This window comes from Dipteris shenzhenensis, chromosome 5 (genome assembly GCF_047967505.1).
Source record: "Dipteris shenzhenensis isolate YYH24624 ecotype China chromosome 5, Dip_SZ_1.0, whole genome shotgun sequence".
Lineage (NCBI taxonomy): Eukaryota > Viridiplantae > Streptophyta > Polypodiopsida > Gleicheniales > Dipteridaceae > Dipteris > Dipteris shenzhenensis.
Genome location: NC_141600.1, coordinates 26,650,358 through 26,668,666, shown reverse-complemented (window position 1 = coordinate 26,668,666; position 18,309 = coordinate 26,650,358).

The window sequence follows — 18,309 nt, the reverse complement described above, 5'->3', positions numbered from 1 at the left end:
GTCTTTCTGTTGCTTCTCTTGACATCATTGGGGGTTTTCTCCTTTCAAAAGCTCTCCAAAAATTGTGTTTTGAGGTCGTTATAGGTGTCAAAATTTCCCACTCCATATGGGCTAAACACAGCTTTGCTTTTCCAACTAATATACCTGACAAACTGTTGTTTTGTTTGAATCTATTTCTTTATGTTTGGATCTTTTGTCCGAGTCTTTTTCTCTAGCTATAGATTATTTGTCTGCGTCTTCTACTTTTTCTTTGGAATCTTCATCCTGATCTTCATTTTTATCGTCCTCATGCCAACTCAAGGCTATACCTTCAAGAAAATCAAGCAAAATCTCTGCCCAATCCTTCATGGACCATCCAAAAAGCCGGCATCCTCAAACAAAATCCCAAAGATAAGACTCTGGGTCTTTCCCTTGAGTCCCTCAAAACACTAGGATCTTCACCATGATGAAACACAAAAAGGAAGCACCAAGATTCAAACAATATCCCAATCAAGATCCAAACAAGCTCTCACAGGGGCCTTAGTATACTAAAATCAACTTATTATGATAACCACTTGTTCAAAAGCCTCCACAATGTGATCCTCAACCAAATCTTCACAACAAGGGACCAAACAGCACATAATAGCATCAAGATATTGTACCCTTCATCATTTGCATAGCAAAATAAGTTGAAAGCATTGAGAATAACCACTCCACTATTATGGTCAAAAACCACCAAAGGCTCAACTCTTGTTCATACCAAGCCGCCAATGCATGACCCTAATCTATCATTGTGCTTGATGGCCCTGTCGATTTACCCACATATTCAAGAGTACAAACTATCTCTAGAGGAAGGTAGAGAAGTTTATTACAAGTGCTCTCTGCATATCCATGAGATTCTTTTTAGTCTTCTCAATTGTTGGTAGAGATTTATTCTATCCCAAGAGGTTTGTACAGAAGATTCTGGCTAGGTTGGATACACTTTTGTCTCGAGAGTATTTTAGTCAACAAGTTTCATATTTTGTTTTTCCAATCACCTTGCTCTGGCATCTGTTTAAGTTTTGTTAAATATTTTTAAGGATTACACAAAAGAATTTTAAGTTTTCGTGAAATTTTTTTCAAGCTTCCACATCAATGAAGCTTTGCAAAGGATCTAGTGGTAGTTTACCACTTTGCTAGTTTAAGGAAGCAATTGATAAGGGCAAGTGCTTAGGATCCCATTAGGAGCCTGTGTTTCCTATTACTCATTTTATTGTGAAATATATTATCTTGCTTGTTGGAGAATGCCTTATGGGGTAGCTATTGCTCTAAGGTTGTGAGTGGTAGCCTTGCAAGTTGTCTCATTACTATTGATGGCTGGTCCAATGTTGCAAGTGATGGGTGATTGGTAGAACAATGTTAGCCTATGCATGAAAGGCCATGTGGTGCCAAGCTCACATACATTGGTTGATAGAGTTTGATCTACATAGAAAGGCAATTCTTGGGTAGTTCCTGGCTCCTACAAATGGCAAGACTAAGTCTTATTCCTTCTTTTTGGGCTTGGGCTGAATGCATGAGTTTTTCTTATGAGGCTCAACCTCAAGTGCCTTGTTTTCAGATAGTTAGTGTATAGGGTAGTAGCTCTAGAGTCTTAGTAGAGTCTAGAGTCCTTGTAGGCCAACAAACTTTATAGAGTTGAGGCAACTGTGTCCCACATTGAAAATTGAAATAATGAGGAGTTGTTTCATTTTAAACTCTGTGTCATAATTCCTTTTACATGTGGGTTTTCTATGGAGGTATAAGTGTTGAGTTGCATATATTGTGATCTCAGGTTTTGTACGGATGCTTATTGCAATATCACATGTGAGAGATGTGTCATGTGTCATCAATTTGTCATTTTACATGAAGGCATCTACTATTGTATGCATACAATGCTAACACTACTTTATGTCTTTGGCATTGATCACTTAGACTTTGCATAGGGAAAACCTTGAGTTGCAACATGATCAATACAAGCCATGCCTCCTCTATGCCTCTAGTCATTAATGCCATGAATTGTGGTTTCCTATAGAATGCACTAATAGGGAAAGCAAGCCAATGCCAAGAATACTTAGCATGTATAACAATTTATTATCTAGATTACATTTCATACGTTTCATACTATCTCTTTGGACCTCCAAAAGAGTAGTTTTAAAGTTTCCCTATGTTGAGAAACTATCTCAACATCATGTGTTAGATATGTGCATAGCACCAACCCAGTAGAGTGCTATAAAAGAAAGGGTTAGATGCCCTAAGCCCAACCCTAAAAGGATTTGTGTATATTCTACATTTTCAACTAAATCTAGTGTATAGTTAGTCATTTGTGGTGTGCTCTTTAGCTATGCCCTCTCTCCTTATCTCCACACTTCTCCTCTCCTCTCTTCATATTTTGTCATGGTATCAGAGCATTTCTGCCTTCTGCTGAGGCATTGTAATCCTAGAATGTGAGAGAGATTGAGAGTTCTCTTGAGTGTTCTCTGTGAGATTCCACTTTTGGTAAGAGATCTTCATCCATTCCTTGAAAGAAATTTTTCGTCCATTCCTTTAGGGATTTCTATCCCCGAGAGAGAGAGAGAGAGAGAGAGAGAGAGACTTCCATTCATTTCATGAGAGCTTCTTGTGAGAGATCTTTAAGTCTTTTGAAAGTGAGAGAGTTTCTTTAGTGTGTGAATGATAGGGAGAGAGAGAGTTTTGTCATTTGAGAGATTCTAAGAGCGACCTACAAGCAAGAAGCTGATTCAAAAGCATATGCAACTATAAGCAGACCCAAAGCTTCATTGTACCCTTCAAAGCTCACCTCTCTCTAGCAGTGTGTGTAACAAGTAAAGCTCCAAGAGCAGAGCGGGCTCCAATGCCCACCTTTAATGAAATAGCTTGGCTACTCCCTAGCTTCTTCAATAGCCACTATGCGGCTCACAGACAAAATGAGGCGGCTCTCCAAATGCCTTCAACTCACAGTTGCATGCAAGGCATCCTCCTTCAGAGGCTTCAACTCCTATGACCCGCAACTCCTAGACAAACTATACCAGCAATCAATCACTCCATCAATGTTGCTCAAGCTCCACAACCTTATGAACTCCCCCAAGCCTCACATCCCATTGTCAATGTTCTCTAACGGGAAGCCATCTCCAACTACAAATGGCTGCCAACAACGACCAGCCTACTCTCATGTAGAGTTAGCCACAATGCCACAACCATAGAGTTTTTTGCAGCGATGGGACTATAGCGACATACTCCCAGCAATGACCACGAGAGGCCTTCATGATAGCAGACCTTGAGCTGCCATCTTCATGGATGGAATGACCTCAATGCACAATGCATCCAAAGCCACCAATGAGCAAACAATATTCAAACAGCCTTGAACTTCTAGCCCGCCAAAGCAATGAGGCCTTCAAATGACTCATGGGTGCATTTGTAGAGGCCATAGCCTCAGCGCTTGTAGAGTGCCATAGCCTGAGTGAGCCCTCCTAGCAAACCAATGGATACAACCTGTTACAAACCAATAGCTCTGCCTCTCAGCACTGTATGCCAATGCCTCATCTCGATGCCAAAGCTCTCCAGCTAGCAGGCCTATAAGCTCCAACCCACGGATTGGCTCCACAAATGTTCGTCGATGGAATCTTGAAGATTTTGTCGGCATTGAAAAGATTTCATCATACCCTAGCTTATCCTCTTGACATGTGGCATCCACTCCAAGGAGACACGTGACCACAAAATTGTGACACATGCCAAGAGCTACCACATCATCGACCAACCTTATCTACCACATCACCTTATTATGACACATGGCAATTTGACATGTCATCTACCAACTCAAGGACCACATCATCCTGCATAGTCAGCTACCACATCAACATGTTGATGTCATTAGCCACATCATCAAATGACATCATCTTGTGCCACATAAGCAATTTACCACCTCAGCATCCACATGGTAATGCCATGTCAATAGGGACATAGTGCCCAATCAACATCCACCTTAGCATGCCACATGAAACTGACCTCCTGCCAAGCACACTAGTCTCTTCCTAAGCACTGCATTAGAACCAAGTTGCCACATCATCAGTGCTCCAGACATTTGCCACAAGCCTTGTAGGAGATTGGACCTTCATCAACAGTTTAGATTGCACTGGATACAGACACTGTATTGCAGTTGATTGAGATAATGATTTCACATACACTTTGAGTACATTTCTTGCACCATGTCTATGACTAGCAACCTCAATTTGGAGGCATTTGCTAAGCTATAAAACTCCAATTACGGCACATGGAAATATCGAATGGAGATCATTCTTGTAGTTCAAGAAAAATGAGATTATGTCGATGGGTCTACACCTAGACCATTGGACAATCCAGCCAATAGTAGCTACACTCCCACTACTGCCACAGCATCAGCAGTAAATCTACAGTTGCACCACTAGTGACCGCACCATAGTAGATCCTGCCATTGCTTGAGCACAGGTAGAATGGGACAAGAAAGACAAACATGCATGTCATTTGATCAAGAAAAATCTATAAGATATCATGCTAGGATAGCTCAACACAGTCAAGACATCAAAAGAAGCATGGGATATGTTCACAGCTCTTTACGAGTCCATGAACACTTCCAGGATTCTCACATTGAGAAACCAAATCAAACAGAGTTTCCATGACAGTAATGAAACTAGTCATGCTTACATACTCAAAATCAAGGATTACAACAATCAACTCTTAGTAGTAGCAAGAGAGGCCATGAATCCTATAGAAATGGTTCAAGTCACCCTGAATCGACTAGGAGTGGGATACAAGAATCTAGTCTAGAGTATTACAATTCACAAGCAAATTTTGACACTGGAAGAGCTACAATCAATTTTACTTGGTAAAGAACTCAGGATGAAAGCTATTCAGGCACGCAAAGGTCATTCCAATTCCAATAATCAAGAATTTTTAGCCTCAAATAGAAGTAGAGGCATAGGTAGGTCATTTCAACGAAGTGGTCATCATTAAACAACAAAGTCATTAGCAAAGCTAGCATCAACATCGTCCCCTCAGCAACATCAGCATTAGAATCCAAGAGGAAGTCATTCCAACAGAGGAGGATTCCAAGGACAAGGGAATGCATCCACCAATGTGTCAAACATTCAGTGTAATAACTATCATAAGTTTGGACACTCTGAAAGAGATTGTCACAAGAAGCAATACCATTAAGGAGGTCAATCTAATAGCAATCGAGGGAATTTCCATGGAAGAGAAAATCATCAGGGTGGATATTCAAATCACAGTCATTATGGGGACATCAAGTTCAAATTTTGAACTTGATGTCAAACATCATGTTGAAGGTTCAACTTCATGTTGCACATCGAGTTCCAGCTTCAACACATCATGTTCACTCTAAAAGTTAGCCTATAGATTATGAGCTCTCACTACTTCACTATTGTATAAATCATAATGCAACACTAAACATTATCAAAACAATTACTTTTTACCATGGACATTTATAAATCATAGAAAAAGGAATCTTTTAGGAATCTTTTTATGAAGTCAAAAAATGAGTACCTTGCCATGCTTGAATACTAGAGACTATCCTATCAAGTGCCACACAAGAGTGTCCTCTCTGAGCAATCAAGATCTCCACATTTCTCCTTCAGCAAATGAGCTTGCAAATGAGAATTCTCCAATACATATAGACTTCTTATGTTTCTAAAAATAGTAATCATGTTAGGGTTTTGATTTTAGGGTTTCATTATTTTGTACTACATTATTCATAAATTAAAAAAATGTTGCATAAAGAGAAACGTGCCTTCATATTGAGCCATTTTCATTGTTCACATCTTCATATAGGTGCACAATGAGGAGAGAGCTTCCACTTGTCATTAGCCCCATGAAGCCACCCACTATCCCATCTCCCAAGTCTCCAAGATTTCTTCTCTTCTTATGAATGTTCAAGCCCCTAAGCAAACACTTCTTTCCCACAAGTTTCCTTGTATCCTACACACTCTATTGGCTTATCATTTGCATCATATGAAGCTTTTGATGCTCAAGAGAGATCACCCTATATCACATGTAACCCATATCAATCACCTGGCTTATCTTTTCGAGTCTCCACCAGTTCAAGGTGGACAAATACATAGCTACAAATTTCCTCATGCAAATCCCCATGCAAGAAGGCTATCTTGACATTCATCTGTATAAGCTCCATATTCTCTACTACCACAAGTCCAAGTACACATCTAAGTGTGGTCATCTTCACAACCAAAGAGAAGATCTCATCAAAGTCCACACCCTTCTCTTGCTTGAACCCTTTAGCAACCAAACGGGCTTAGGCACATCGTCACCTATGACCTTCATCTTGTAGACCCATTTACATGGCAATGCTTTCTTTCCATGTGGCAAAGAAACCAAGTCCCAAGTCTTATTTTTCATGAGTGAGTTCATCTCTTATTACATAGCACACTCCCACTTGCAATGATTCTCATGCATCATAGCCTCTCTGTAGCAAGAAGGCTCCCTGCAATTAGTAAGCATCACATAGTGTGCCCCTGGAACAAATTTCTCTAGTGGTCTAGACACTCTAGATGATCTTATCAAGGGAATTTTAGCTTTCTATCTCACCTGCATATCAGCCACATTTGGCTCATCATTTCCACCAATAGATGATCCATCATCTGCCCTTGATTGTGTACCTATGGAAGTACTTGGTGGTTGTTTTTAATGTAGATTTTCAACAAAAGACCAACTTTTTGAAGCATAATATAATCCATATTAATGTAAATTATAGCACTAAGATATGTCATATCTCCTCCTTATTGTTTCATTGTGGCATGTAAATGCAAGCAAGTCTTCTTGCTCACCATTACATCCTTCAGGAATCTCCAAGCTGTAATGTCTAAACTATCTATACATATCTCCATGGTTTTCTCATGGCCTGATAGAACAATGAAGAAGTTGTACTTATCCAAGGTTGATGGAATTTTGTGAGCAAGGATAAGAACCTTTTGGCATGGCTATAGTACATCAACTTATGCTGTCATTTTAAAGTTGAGCAACAGGTCAATGGAGTTTTGTTTAACATCTTTGGATTCAATGGAATAGCTCGTATTTGGAGAATCAAAGCATTAGAGGATTCTAGAGGATGGTTGGAGAGAACTAATATAGAAGATATGGATATCATGGTTGGGCTCATTTGAATGGATGGAAGTTTGTTTTTGTCAATAATGTTAAATCTTGTAATTTAGGAGCCTCCACTTGTCTTGAAATATATACACTTATTGATCTCCATCTGAAAGAACCTGTCTAATGCACACCCAACCTACATACAAAGAGCCAATGTACCTCTCAAAATGTAAGTAGCAAGAGGCATGTATGTTTACAAGCATCTTTATAGAAACAATTACACCACCCACCTTTCTATGCTACCAACTTTTAATTGACTATCACAGATTGAGTTTCAAAAGAAATCTTGATAGACAACTCTTAACCAGTCATCCAAATAGTAAAATACATGAGACTACTAGTTCATTGACTACATATACAATTGTAGAAGAAAATGTAGGCCAAGAACTAACTTGAAGAAATCTTGTACTAGTTGATGATGGATGAATATGTCGATGGTAATTCCACTAGATATTCTCCTCAACCAAAGTAGTATAGGATAGTGGCTAGCTAGGGGAATGAAGCAAGGGTATGCATGTGGTGGAGAAGATGCCAAAAAAATGTGTAGGCCTTTTAGAATGGAGGGTGGCAAGGATAAAACTCGTAAATATATGCCAACATTCAATGAGGTTGTATGTGATAGTAACTTAGATATGTTGACATATGAATTTACACATGGCATGTCCACGTGGGCTTGCTTGTCTTCATAGCAGCTATGGTTCTCATCTGCATGTAGTTGTGGAATTTACTATTTGTCACTAATGTGGCATGTCCACATGAACTTTCATGTCTCAATGATGGATGTGATGGGGCATGTGATGAGGCAGATAACATGGAAGGCCATTAAAAAATGGGGCCCATTTGATCCATGTGGACAAACTGCAAGACTGGGTGATCTACAACTATCCCCAAAAATTGATAGGTACTTGTGTGGAGGTGATAGAGGACTAGAAACTGGAACATAGGGAGGCTAATGAGACCCATGCTTGTGAGGTAGAGGAGGAGGAGGTAAAGGTGGCAAGGGACAAGTACATGTATGGAGAGTTCAAACGGAGTGGGTGAGGAGCTAAAGACTCCCAAGCAAAAGGCAAGAAAAGGGACGTTAAGCAAGGAAGCTAGCAAGAAGTGTTGGAAATTGAGTGCATGCAATACCAAACACATTTGCTAGAACATCAAGATCTTTACAACAAGAAGCAACTACAACAATCCAAAAATCTGTTGCTCAATTGAAAGAAGAGGAGTGTGACATAGTTATTTGACCAAAGACTATGTATTCACATAATTCAGTAGACTGATAGAAGACCTCTTGCTCAAGCCAACCAACATTGTTGCAAGTTAGATAGACTCTAAATCTATTGATCTAAGGACCCTATAGTCCTCAAGCAGTAGTTGCTCAACTAGACACAAACCTCTAATGGTGCATGGCTTCACCGGCTCATGGACTTGACAAAGAGATCAAGATTAGCATTGGTAAGGACCTTTGTAGATGACTTGCCACTCTAGCTTCACATGATGAAGTGCCACATCAAAACCATGAACCAAATCATGCTCTATTGCTTGCATGATCTAACCATAACTACAAGCCTATTCTCCACTTCATTTAACCAATTGTTTATCTTCTAGCCACATCCATCCTCCAATAGATGCCAGACATGCGTTCATCAACCAAAGCCTCTATGCTGTAAGGTTCTCAAGATGCCTGCACATGTGAGGAATTCCCAATATTCCCTCTGAAATCCAAACAGGAACTAAAAAAAGGCAAATACCAGCTAATTATCAAAACCATTTCTACCTTGAACATCTAAAGCATGGCCTACCATCCAACAAAGCACGACTATTTCCTAGAGCTACCAACCTCTTGGTAATTCTAAAACATGTTCTCAGTATAAAAAAGACCAATCATCGTCTAGTACATTATCATCTACTAAACCAGCAATCTCATTTGTAGAAGGCATATCTTCTACTACACAAGCATCAGTCTTTCCTTGTTTTGTTGCCTCATCCTTCTGATTCTTGATGCAAAACCTCTCTAGTGACCAGTTTTCCCATAGTAATAACATGTATGGGAGTCAACTGTAATTTCTATTGTAGAATTCCTTTTATCCTTCATAGTATAAGCAATATCACCACCTAGTTGGAGTGTTTCCTCTCTCTTTTCCTCACTTAGTAAAAGACCAACACAATCAATAAAGTTAGCTTCATCATCATCTCACAGAATACGAGTAGTATCATTGTACCTAGGGAGTTAAACTCTTTAGCAAAATCACTTTTTGGTCCTCATCTTCTACTTTGGAACCAAATTCGTGGATTTGCTTCAAGAAAGAATGCATACATTTCAAGAAGGTTGCCAAATCTTCACTTTCTCCCATGCATAGATTAGACAATTCTTGTTTGAGCTTGGTTTTTGAATGTCTCATCTTCGCCCCAAACAGAGCCTCTAATAGGGTCCAGTTGTTAAGCAGCAACATGCTTTTGACATCTAGGTGATGAAAATAATCTTCTCCAGGTGCTCTCCCCAACATCTCAATTACTTTATCATTATGTAATCCTTATTGGCTATTTTCTAGCATTTCTTACACACTTCTCATCATTTTAAATCCTTCTAGGCTATTTGTGGCATCTTATTCCATATCAAGCCTTGTAACAAATTGGATTACATTGTAGTCTCTATCTTCACTCTCAAAGAAAATTATAGTTTATATAACTATCATTTCACAGGCAATTAAAGTTCTCTTACATCATATCTACATGAAAAAATATCATTTCAAGAAATTTGCTAAGTTAGACAACTCCAACTATGATACTTTTGGAAACCTCACCTAGTGGATCCTTCCATGGCTTGACACCTACTCCATGATGGTCTATCCACTAATATTAAGATCCTTAACAAAATTTATCAAAGCTATGACCTTTGTCTCTTTATCTTAGGCATCCTTGTCATGAGTGCACGATTTTATATTTTAGGACTTGTATAGACAAAGACTAGATGAGAAATATTGAGCAAGGATAATGAATTCCTTCTTAAGAAAATCCATTCTCACTAGGAGTTTTAGTGTGATACACCCTAACTCTAGGGGAGGGAATCTTTTGTGTAAAAATGTTACTATGGGGGACATGCTTCTTGGTGCGCATATATTATTACTACATTTATAAGACATTAGTGCTAAGGAGTGGTATTGCATGCATGGCTATATTAGGTAGAAATTGGGCACGGATAATAGTAGGAATAGACAGCCTCTTTGTTGCCTTATTTGGGTTCTTATAACTTCATAGAAGGCCTTAGATTTGAGTAGACCTTGGGCACCCAATTCTTTGTAGAGTGCCCACTTATAGGTGTGATAATATTAGGCTAAAGAGCCATTTTTTGTTTTAAAAAGCTAATTTTAAAAGCATTTGGACTCCCTCTATATTAATGCATGAGGTATATGACTATGGAATAAGACATGTAAGCAATAGTGGAAGCACTCTTGAAGTATTGATGTTCATGATGTAGTCATCTCATCCTGTCTCTTGTTGTTGATCACCTCTTCCATGAAGGCTTAGTCTCCCATAGTATGTCTCATTGTCTATTCATTAGTCTCACATTGTATGTGAGACAGAGATAATTGATTCCCAACTTCATTGCTATTGTAGAAACTCTAATTGTTTTTTTAATTCCCAAGTTCATTGCTATTATAGAAACTCGAATTGTATGTGAGAGAGAGATAATTGATTCCCAAGTCCATTGCTATTGTTTTTTTTTTAAGTGTCAAAGTCCTAGTAGTGAGTCTTAGACTAGAAAACATATCCCATGCTTCCTTGGATGTTTTGATTATGTTCTTGTCCAAGGATGACATCCTAAACATTTTGCATGGTCAAGTGATAAGCATACTCATCTTTCTTATCCCATTTTGCTTGTTCTTCTTTGTTTCCATGGCTAGGTTTTGTCACCTTGCAAGCCCCACAAATCCTCCCACAGGTTTCAGAACAAAATATCATTTTTTGTTGTCACAATATAACCATTCCTTTTGTGAGGACACATCCATTCCTTTCACTCCCTTTCCTTTGCCACCCATTATCCTATATGTGTTACTATCAAGCATGTCAATCATATGCATGGATTTCTATTTACAACACCTAAATCCCAATGCCCATATGCTCCTCATTCATCATTGTATTTCTTTTTTGTCTCTTAGGTGGATCTGCATAATCCATTCCTCTTCATGGCCTTGTATGTTCATTTGAGATCAAAGTGCACATCATTCTTTGTATAGTTTCTTAAACGATTCTTTGATTATTATTTTCTTAAGTTTGATGCAATCATAGGGACATCTTAAATGTTTAGACACAAAGTTTTCTTCTATTTAATTTTGTAAGTGCATCCTTTTGCATTAAACATTATCTCAAAGTTTGCAAGATTCTCATATATTCGTAATAGAGCATCACTAATTGACACACGTTGCCTAGTTATCACAACAACACAACTTTCTTCACAAATCTTACTAAGGTCAATGTACTCATCCATATAAAACATCACTAACAATACCTTGTCCTTTCTCAGTGTTCATGAATTCCTCCACTCAAGATAAGATGCCACTTCTCAAAGCTTTCACTTTCTCAATTTTAGTGAATTGATCCACTCATAACAAGGTATCACTTCTGTAAGTTAGTACATGAGATTCGTAGCCAAAATCATCCATGAGAAAAGGACACAAATTCTATAATTTGGAAAGGGAATCAATCCAATATAGTGATTCATTCTTGGAAGATGATCCAAGATTGTTGCTCTATGCATTACTTAATGGTTGTGCAAGCTTCGCATGTGGGTAAGGCTTTTGTGTCCCATGTCATAAAATCTTTGTTGGATATACTATAGGACATCACATCTCCAAGAGTATCCATATCTCCACGTTTAGCTTCAACTCAACATGTAGCTAAGAATCTTTGGTACCATAACTACCATCTTTTCTTCACCGAGTCTTCTAAAATGGAATATGGCAGTTGGATAATGATCACTGATTCGAGCAAACACTTACAACAAAAAGTTACCTCCTATCTTGGAAACAAACTTTGCCACCATTTCCATTGTCAACTTCCTTTACAAGTTGTAGGAACAATAAAAAAAACATTACTCAATTCAATAATCTACTTAGTGATACAAATCTTTTATAAGATTGTTTCTTTTAGTTTGTATTTCATCTAGGTCATAGTGATAGAACTTTATAAGGCCTTGTTCTGAGCTAGTCAAACTTATGAATTCTCATATAATGTGTCAAACATCATCTATATAATGATGGGAGCATAGTGCACAAGTGTTAACAAATTGTGCATCCATGTTTATATCATATGTATATCTATCTAGTGCTTATCAAACTTTGCATATAACTTTTTTTGATAAATTTTTATATAGTTAAAAAGTTACATAAGGATCAGACATCATTTTTAAGGGTAGGCATTCATATTTTCAACCATACATGGTGCATGTGTCAAAAAATTGTGGATCAATATGATTATATCATATATGTATGAGTTATATGGTCATGCGACTTCGCATGGACCTTTGTTTAGGTAATATCTAGATGCTCCTAAAGTCTAATAAATTTTAGACATCAATATAGGAGGGTGAGAGAGAGACATTTCTATATTGTACTATTGTACTATCTATTGCTTGAGGTAGCTATGGAGTTTTTTTAAATGTATTAAAGAATGAATACAACAAAAATACAAGTCTTGTACTTTAATTAATTCTATGCATAGCGATGAATTTGAGATCTAAATTTGAACTCCGAGAACCACTTGTTGAGATATCGAGCTCCACTCGCGATATGCCAGGGTGACCGTTGTGTATTTATGTCACCGACTTGTTAGTTGGAGATGCGGTTGGTACACCGCCCACGAATAATAGCTGGATGATAGCTATCCTTATCTACTCTAGTTTGTGGCTCAGTTAGTATGCCACTTTAGTTAGTTGAGTTTGGTTTGAGACCCACATATAGGGTTCTTCTATTTCTTTGTACTTGAGTTCTTTTGGCTTTCACAACTAAGAAGAGAAAAACTGTTTTCAGCCTCCACCTTTGTGTGTATTTCCCCCTTGTGTATGTGAGAAAGCTGCAAGTGAGACTCCTTCCCTCTCTCCCACTATCTTCACATGGTATCAGAGCCTCGTTCGTGGTAAGGAGCTCAAGAAAGCAAACCAAGTTCGTGGTGTCCTGGTAAGAGGACCAGTGTTGCTTTCCTATTTTGAGTTTGGAGCAAATCTCTGCAGGTGGCACAGCCAGAAGTGCAAGAGTGCACTGTCTTAGATTGAGACGCCCTTCGTGGTGTGGCGAGAGTGCAGTTGGGGGAAGTTTCAAGGCCATTTCAGGGCCCGTTTAGAAGGTGGAAGTTCTTCGCAGGCACTCAGAAAAAGCCCCTATTTTTGCTGTGCGACCACTACTCGGTTAGTCGGTGAAAAGTTGCCACAGAAATTGCATCATATGCCTGTGTACAGAGATATTGGGAGTTGCAGAATCATGCTTGTTGCCTGTTGATGCAAAATCATCACTAGGAAGTGACTGTGTAGTCAAATACCACTTTCGTCAGTTTTGCAGATCTGCCCGTGTGAGGCAAAAGCTGTGTTTTTTTGCAGTGACAGAATATTTTGTAGTGTTCTGTAATGGCATCTGATTCTCTTTCACAGATTGTCACTGGAAAGCTTGACAAGAACAACTTCCAGGCATGGAAGTTTAGAATGACGAATTTCCTTACGGGAAAAGGCTATTGGGAGTTCATTACAGGAAATGAAGAAGAACTTGTTCTTCCTAATGTTCCCAATCAACAGGAAATGCAGGCATTTAAAGGATGGCATGAGAGAGCTAGAAAAATTATGTACTGGCTATCCATCAGTATTTCGGACTCTATGATTGTGCATATTCAGGATGCAAGTACGCCAAAGGAGGCATGGGATACTTTGGCAAAAATCTACAACACAAATATGCAAGCCAGGAAAATGCAGCTCAAATAGGAGTTGCACAATGTGTAGAGAGAAAATTTGAGCATAAATGACTACCACATGAAGGTGAAGAAAATTGCAGATGCACTTACTTCCATTGGGTCACCAGTGGAAGATGATGATCTAGTTTCTATGACCTTGAATGGTCTAGGAAAGGATTATGCACAGTTCCGGACATCCATTTCTGTCTGTGAAAAATTTCCTGATTTTGAAGAGTTGTTTGCTCTTCTAATTTCTGAAGAGCAGAGAAATGGGGGTGCATCTTCTTCAAGAGGAACTTCAAAAGAAACTATCTTCTACTTAAATGCTGGAAGAGGTAGAGGCAGAGGTAGAGGAGGCTGATCTGCAGGCCGTGGTAGAAATCAGAATATGCAGCAAACTCAAGAAAACCAGTCCTATGCAGGAGGACGTGGTAACTCTAGAGGCAGGGGGAGCCAAAGAGGCCGTGGTGGATGGTAGAGAGGCCAAAATGCAAACAGCAATGTTGAATGCTACTACTGTGGTAAAATGGGTCATATGGCTAAGGACTGCTACAAAAAGCAGAATGACATTATGAATGAAAAATTGTAGCAAGGCAATTATGCATCTTCCAGTAGACAGGGTGATGACAGAAATGAGCATCTATTTATGGTGCAGCATATGACCAATTCCGTGACAAGTGTAGAAGAACGAAATGATGTGTGGTATGTTGACTCAGGTGCTTCAAACTACATGACAGGTCATGCAGAATGGATGCAGGATGCAAGGAAAATGGAAAAACTAGGATTTGTGGAGACTGGTGATGATACTGCACATCCTATTGTGCAGATTGGTAAAATTCCTTTGTCTATGCAGGATGGGAAAAAGAAATACCTGTCCGATGTATTTCATGTCCCGAACATCACCAAGAACTTGGTTTCTGTTGGTCAAATGGTTGAGTAGGGCTTGCAGGTCAGATTTAATCCTCCTGGATGCTTTGTTGAGGATATGAAAAATAACGGTCGCTTGATAGCAAAAGGAAAGAAGAAGGGCAGGATGTTTATGTTGGATGCGAACATGCCTGAATTGAGTGCAGCAATGTTTGCACATGGGACTGGTGTAGTTGCAGATATTGATATCTGGCATAAACGCATTGGTCATGTTAATATACAGCGACTTAAATCAATGCAAGCCCAAAATATTGTTGCAGGATTGCCTAAATTTAAGGTTGCAGAAATGCATAAGGTTTGTGAAGCCTGTCAATTTGGAAAACATGCAAGGAAACCATTTCCTAGGCATGTTCAAGAGAGTAAAAAGCCATTGGAATTAATCCACTCTTATGTGTGGACTACTAAAGCTGCATCTATTGGAGGCTGTCACTATTTTATCACATTTATTGATGACTTCAGCAGAAAACTTTGGGTGTATTTTATGAAAAAGAAAAGTGAAGTGTTTGGGCACTTCAAAGCTTTTAAAGCCATGGTTGAAAAAGAAATAGGCCTGCAAATAAAATGCCTAAGGTCAGATGGAGGGGGAGAGTACCTCTCAAATGAGTTTGCAATTCCTGCAGGAGCATGGCATAAAGTAGCAATATTCATGCACTCATACCCCACAGCAAAATGGACTTGCAGAAAGGAAAACAGGCATATTGGAGAGGTATCTCGGGCCATGCTAAATGAAAAAGATCTACCAGATTATTGTTGGGCTGAAGCAGTTGCTACAACAGTTTACATAATGAACAGGACTCCCATTGCAGCAATACATGGAATGACGCCAGAGCAGATGTATACTGGTAGAAAACCAGACATTTCTGATTTAAAAATTTTTGGTTGCATTGCCTATGTCCATGTGCCAGATGAGTTGAGGTCCAAGTTGGATCCAAAGGCTGAGAAGTGCGTCTTTATTGGTTATTCTCTGCAGCAGAAAGGGTATAGATGCTATAACCCTTCTACTCGTAAGTTTACAGTGAGCAGAGATGTTGTTTTTTATGAGATGAGCAGCTGGTATAAACCAGTAAATGTGATGATTGATGTAGATGCACAAAATGGTAATGTTGCACAGAATTCACAACAGCAATCACAAAATATCAGTGGACCTGTAGTGTCCTCTAGCAGTGGTTCACATACTTCGCCATGGACAAGTAGATTGAGATCAGAAGAATCTCCTCAAAGCAATGCAGATAGTGGTACACAGGTATCACGAAAAGGAAAAGAGAAGGTAGATCAGCCCATGTTTAATGTGAATGCAGGTCACTCTTATGTGGATGGTGAATCCAGTGGCTCAGAACAGAGCATTGATGATGAGTTGGGTACTCCTTCTGTTGTTACACCTGGAGTAAGGAAGACCAGGGATGTTTTGAGAGCACCTGGAAGTGAGCCTATTTTGTGCAGGTCTACCAGGGTTAGGTATCCTGTGGATAGGCTGAAATATGATGGATTTATAGCCATTCACTATGCCTATATGGTCAAAGTGATACAGGAACCAGAACCCACTTCTTTTGAGCAAGCCATGGGAAATGAAAAATGGAAGAAAGCCATGGATGAAGAAATGGATGCCTTGGAAGCCAATGCTACATGGGAATTGGGTGCCTTTGCCTAAAGACAAGAATGCAATTGGCTGTAAGTGGGTTTATAAGATCAAGCACAATGCAGATGGTTTTGTGAATAGATACAAGGCAAGATTAGTTGTCAAGGGGTATGCACAGACATATGGCATTGATTATGAAGAAACTTTCAGTCCGGTTGCAAGGATGGCAACCGTAAGAGTAGCCATTGCTATGGCTGCATCAAAGGGATGGTCTTTACATCAGATGGATGTAAAGAATGCCTTCTTGCATGGTGATTTGCAAGAAGAGGTCTTTATGGAGCAGCCACTAGGTTATGTTCATGCTCTTCATCTTGAGTTTGTTTGCAGGTTGAAGAAAGCCTTGTATGGCTTGAAGCAAGCACCTAGAGCATGGTCTAACAAGATAGGACAATATCTTGTCACTATTGGCTTTCAGATTTCCAAGGCAGATTTCTCACTCTATGTGAGAGAAACAGAGAAAGGTATTATGCTACTTGTCATTTATGTTGATGATTTGATCATCACAGGTGATAGTGATGAAGATATCCTTCATGTGAAAATGCTATTGAGGCAGAAGTTTGAGATGAAGGATTTGGGAGAGCTGTGTTATTTCTTGGGCATTGAGGTGATTAGATCACCAAGTGGGATACAGCTCTTGCAGAGGCAGTATGGATTGGACATGCTGTCCAAATATGGGATGACAGGCTGTAAGCCTATTTCAGTTCCTTTGGAGCAGAATGTGAAGCTGAGCACAGATGCAGGTGAGCTTTTGGAAGACCCTACTATGTACAGACGCATAGTAGGAAGTTTGATTTATATGACTATTACAAGGCCAGATCTAAGCTATGTTGTTGGAGTGGTAAGTCAGTTTATGCAGGCTCCAAGGAAACCGCATTTGGATGCGGCTAGACGCATACTCAGGTATGTGAAGTCCACATTGCAGTATGGACTATTTTATGAGGCTGGGGTTCAGATACAGTTGCATGGATACACGATGCTGATTGGGCTGGTAGTATTTCTGATAGACGATCTACCAGTGGATATGTGTTCTCTTTTGGGAGTGTTGCAGTCACTTGGAGCAGCAAGAAACAGCCTGCAGTTGCCTTGTCGAGCATAGAGGCTGAGTATAGGGGTGCAGCAATGGCTGCATGTGAGGTAGCTTGGTCACATAAGCTACTTTATGATATGCATTAGTCTACAGATGGGCCAGTTGTCATTTATTGTGACAACATGAGCAGTATACACTTGGCAAATAACCCAGTCTTTCATGCTAGAACAAAGCACATTGAGGTGCATTATCACTATGTGCGGGAGAAGGTTTTACTAGGTCTTATTGATCTAGCTTATGTCAGCACAGAGGATCAGGTAGCTGACATATTCACGAAGGCATTGGGCACAGAGAAGCTGTGCAAGTTCAAAGACTTGCTTAGTGTGCAAGAATTGGGATTGAGCTCAAGGGGGAGTGTTGAGATATCGAGCTCCACTCGTGATATGCCAGGGTGACCGTTGTGTATTTATGTCATCGACTTGTTAGCTGGAGATGCAGTTGGTACACCGCCCATGCTGGATGACAGCTATCCTTATCTACTCTAGTTTGTGGCTCAGTTAGTATGCCACTTTAGTTAGTTGAGTTTGGTTTGAGACCCACATATAGGGTTCTTCTATTTCTTTGTACTTGAGTTCTTTTG